The sequence below is a fragment of the Pyxicephalus adspersus genome, chromosome 6, assembly GCF_032062135.1.
Source record: "Pyxicephalus adspersus chromosome 6, UCB_Pads_2.0, whole genome shotgun sequence".
Taxonomy (NCBI): domain Eukaryota; kingdom Metazoa; phylum Chordata; class Amphibia; order Anura; family Pyxicephalidae; genus Pyxicephalus; species Pyxicephalus adspersus.
In genome coordinates, this window is record NC_092863.1 from 70,493,263 (window position 1) to 70,498,411 (window position 5,149).

The following is a 5,149-nucleotide window of genomic DNA, read 5'->3' on the forward strand; positions in this document are numbered from 1 at the left end:
TTACCATTGAAAGAAACTTGAAAGGAGCGGTCAGTGTCAGATAAACCCGTTTCTGTACTGAGGATAGCAGTAGGAGATGTTTACTTTGCTGGAAGCTCCTTGCCTTCTGCATTAGGATAACTGTTGAAAACAATGAAAATGAAAAACAATGAAATTGAAAACAATGAAAAACGTGTAACTAAAATAAGGTTAAGAAAACTCCAATTATTCTCATAAATTAAGTATTTATCTGCCCTCTGAAACCAAGCAGACCCCTTTTTACATATAGTCACATTTGATGGCTAACCTGCCTATACCCCGGCTAAAACTTGTGAAAGATGTGCCAGCTTCCCAAGTAATTCAGTTGCGAAAAAGGTGAAATTATATATGTGTGTGTGTATTGTTGCATACTGTTCTATATATTGTATATATATATGGAAGTAGATCTCTTTGTTCAGCCCAAAACACAATGTTAAACAGTGATCCGGTTGTTGGTGACAATTTAGTTGCAGTGGTGACTTTTGTGATATTTTCAGTGTAGCATGACGATACGTAAATTGTGTGTTCTGTGTACAAATAAATATTTGTAAATATTCAGAAGCTGATTGCATATTGATGTGCAGATATTGTACATGCATATGTTATAATTGACCTAATCATTGTATAAACACAACTTGTTTGTGTTAGATTTGCATGATACATGCAGTTCAGTTTTGTTTAACAGAAATCTGCTTTTTAATATTTAGTATAGAAAAACTGTAATATGTGCAAAGATTAGGGCTCACATTTAACGATGATAAAACAATTTCATACTGTAAGTAGTCACATTACATTTTGTGTACGCCTAAAGATACAAAATAGATATTCTATACATGACTTGCAGTTAGCCGTGCTGGCAAGTGTAGAAGTATGCAGATACTTTCATATTAACCATATTAAAGTTCATTTAATTATGGCATTAAAAGGACCTTTAAAATAATTGGAATTCATGTTTAATTTTTAATTAAAAAAGGTTTATTTTGTAGTACAGCCCAAGAGACAACTCTGTCTACCAATGGCAAAGCAGAAGCGAAACAACCAACATAAAAAATTGCTCAAATGTAAGAGAAATTTGTGCTACTTGGTTGATATAAAGAAAGTGATTTTTCAGGAGACAACATTAGGTTTTTCATTAGGTTCCTCAGCAGCTCAATGAAAAGTTTAAAAAGATTATCATCAGGATCACCTCCATGTATTGTTTGTTTCCACCACCTGGCAAGAGCTACACAGAAGGCTGGAGTATCTATCAAAGGTCCCAAAAAAAATAGTAGACTATATTGACCTTAACTACACACCAGTCAAAATTAGTGGTCCTCCTGGCAAAATTTTGGAAACCTTTCCCACGGGGAATTTTTAAGATTGTAAATCATCAGGGGCATAATAAGGGAGGTAAATAGTGGATGCGGCCAAATGGTGCAATAGAAAAGAGATATGAAAACCTAAACCTTCTTACTCCAGGTAAATCAAAAACATAGCACCTCAAACCAAGCATCAGAAGGGGGAAGAAAGGGGATTTAAATGTTTTTGCGCTGTCATGCTTGGGGAGACTGAGCCTCTACGGGGTGATACGGCTTGCACAGAAGTGGTGTGAGCCCTGAGAAGGGCCAAGGCGCAGAATCTAAGCAGTAACCAGGTCTTCTCCAGAGCCTCTGATGGTGAGGATGTTGTGCTGTGGGTTAATGCCAGGTTGCAGTCCTTGAGCACACCAGGGTGGGCAGGATGATGCATGGTACCAAATCACTAGAAAGGAGAATTGTCAGGAAAGGCCAGGGTCCAGGGAGGCAGCAAGCAAGAAAAGTAAGGAACAAATCAAGAACCAGAAATCTAGGAAATAGACACCAGTGACACAGGGGAACGAGGGAAACCCAGAAAGCCACGGGAGACACAAAGGAACACTGGAACAGCACAAGGAAACAGGCAGGGAAACAGCAGACTGGCACGAGGGGGTTACCGCAGGAACTGGACTGGGAAAGCACTGAATTAAACAGCAGCTATAGAGGAAATGCTCAGCAGAACCAGTGAGCTTGGCACTAGTGGAGAGAGTGTCTAAGCTAGCCAAATAGCCAGGAATGATTAAGAGGCTATTTACTGATTAGTAAATAGCGGGATGGGCAAACTGCCAGAGTCAGAACTGCCTGCATGTGCAGAAGAGGGGCGCCTGCACTTTAGTGAGGAGGAGGTAAGTGTGACATGCACAACCATCTCTATGGTTTATGGAGTGTCATTTTAAAAAGGGAAACTATTCATTGTGTTACAGTTCTCTGGGATAGTTCTCTCTTAATTTTTGGGTTGTCAATTTTGAGGTCAGGAGGAGAAAGGCCAGACTGGGTAAAAAAAACTAGTTAGATACATGTTGTCTGTTGTGATGGACACACCAAATGTATTCATCCTACTTTGTATCAATGGTTCACACTTAGTAGTGGTGTAATGGTGTGGAGGATATTTTCACAGCACACTCCTAGTACTAAATGACCATGGTTTTTTATCACATCCTACCTTAGTTTAGTTGCTGACCATGGCCATCACTTTATGACCCTTTATCTTTTGATGGCTGCTTACAACAGGATATCATGGTCTCAGGTCTTGGGGAACATAAGGAGAGTGGGAGGAGAGTGGGTGAGGAGGAGTTACCGTTGAAAGAAACTTGAAAGGAGCAGTCAGACAAATAGAAAGCAAACCAAGAGAGAGCAGTGTCACTGATACCAATGGAGCGCATGATTTGTATCAATAGGGGGTGATCAACCGTGTCAAAAGCAGAGGAAAGATCAAGGAGAAAGAGGAGGGAAAAGCTGCCTTGTGACTTACCTCTGTAGAGATCATTGGCCACTTCAGTAAGGGCTGTTTTAGTGGAATGGGCAGCTTGAAAGCCAGACTGGAGAGGGTCGGGGAGAGAGTTGGTGCTCAGGTAATCGGTGAGTCTTATATAGACAAGGTGCTCAAGAAGTTTGGGAACATATAGGAGAAGGGAGATAGGATGGTAGCTAGAAGGTACGGAGGGGTCTAGTGAAGGTTTCTTCTGGAATGGGAGAATAATATTTGATAGAAGAAGGGTAGTTACCAGTAAAAAGGGAGAGGTTGAATAGTTGGGTTAGTATGGGGGGACAAGGTAGAGGAATGGGCACAGAGTAGATTAGTGGGAATTGGGTCAAGTGGACATGTAGTAGATGGAGATGATGAGAGAAGAAAGCAGACTTCGTCCACAGTAACAGGGCTGAGGGAGCTCAGTGATGATCTACAGGTGGAAGAGGTGGAGATATCATGTCTGATTTAGACAATTTTATCTCTGAAGGTAGATGGCTATGTCTTGGGCACAGAAGGATGTTGTGGGGGGAGCAGGTGTGGGGTTTAGAAGGGAGTCAACTGTTGAGAAGAGGCTGCATGGGTTAGAAGCTTGAAAGGAAATGACAGCGGAGAAATAATTTTGCTTGGTGACAGTGAGTTCAGTGTTAAAGTGAACTGATACCAATGGAGCGCATGATTTGTATTAGAAGGGGGTGATCAACAGTGTCAAAAGCAGAAGAAGTCCATGAGGTCAGTGCTGAAGGAAAATTTCCTCCACTTGTGCTCAGCTGCACGACAGTCTTTTGTGTTTGGTGTGATAATTGTGTTGTGATTCCATTCCTTCTACTTTTCATATCAGAACAGATATAATCACCATACAAGTCAATGAAGTCATAAATAGCTTGTTTTAACCTAAGACTTGATGTGAACCTTTGAAAGAACCCAAAAGGCTCCTGCACAGATCACAAAGGCAAGCTTAATGCATGTTGCATTTTTATGTAGGAGTACAAATGTGCACAGAGCATGAGGCAGTGATTGGCACAACTTGTCACAGCACTTTCTGGCAAATCACTAGCCTTACAAAATTTTAAAGAAAGCCTTCTTTCTGTTCTTGACCCTAGATCAGGTCATCTGATTCTGTGATCACAACTCTTTGGAATAAGAAAATAAAATGTGTTTAAAAATTTTCCTCTACCAAGTAACGATTAGTTTAAAAGTACATGATACATTAGTTGATAATCCAACTTGTGCCATAATAGCAAATCACTGTAATGTTTTCCTTGGCCACCATAAAAAATAAATGTATATTAATTCATGGATCACTTAATGGACCTCTATGACTGACACTTCCCTGTCTTATTGTGCACACCTTACAGATACCAGCAGTATACACTTTGTGTATAAGCACTATAAGCACATTGGAAGGTGCATAGCTGAAAAACATTTTGATGCTAGCATGCAAAGTTTTTTTTATAATACTTGAATAAATTTTAAGACTACTATCAGTAGTATCATGAATATATTACTTATTCAAAGCAAATTAGGTTTAGAACAGTAAAATAAATGCATTTATGAGCCTGAGGAAAAACAGTTACCTAAAAAGCTTAAAAATATGACATGAAGTCCCTACCTATTACATTAAAACCCATATGGTGCTCTAATTCTGGCCACACATTACACTTTGTACAATTGTTTACAACGTCCAATGGAAAATTAATGTTTTCAGTTATATTTATAGGTTCTTGAGCTGCATATGTGTTGTAGTAACCTATGCCTAATGTTATGATCATTTTGAATCTACTGTATGAAACCAGTGGGGATCAACCACAAAAGATGGCCAGAAAGAGCAGAGACTGTACAAGACATGAACAAAGACTGTAGAAATGCTAATGGAGTTGTTAGAGACTAGGGACATGCTTCAAGGACACGTCATTGACCAGAAAAACATAAATGTGAGAGGTCACTCCTATTACAGTCACATTACAGATCAGTTTCAAAATTACTTCTGACACATTTGGTATTTTTCACAGCATGAATAAAAAAAAAAAGATCAGAGAAAAAAAACAAAACACATAAATTAAAAAATAGATAAACAGCAGAGAAAAACTAAAGAATATTTTCTTTGACTTTCTATATGTTTGAAGTAGGATGTAGGATGGTGTGTGCATGGAGTCCTAAGGGCCTCACAGTAAGTGCCAGAAGAATGCATGTAGCCCTCAGTTTTAAGTTGGGCACCAGGGATGTAAGCACACTTTTACCATATGCAGACATATGCAGTTATTTGTGATCATGTTAGCATAAGTGGCTGGATTAAGTTTGCAGTCTTTTGGGGGAAAAAAGAAGCTAAAGC

At 39.3% G+C, this 5,149-nt stretch overlaps 1 long non-coding RNA gene across 1 annotated transcript in view; it reads right to left on the reverse strand.

Moving 5' to 3' along the window:
* The window catches only part of LOC140334062 (uncharacterized), a 420,558-nt gene that overhangs the window by 75,323 nt on the left and 340,086 nt on the right, over nt 1-5,149 (reverse strand). The gene's annotated exons all lie outside the window — the stretch shown is intronic.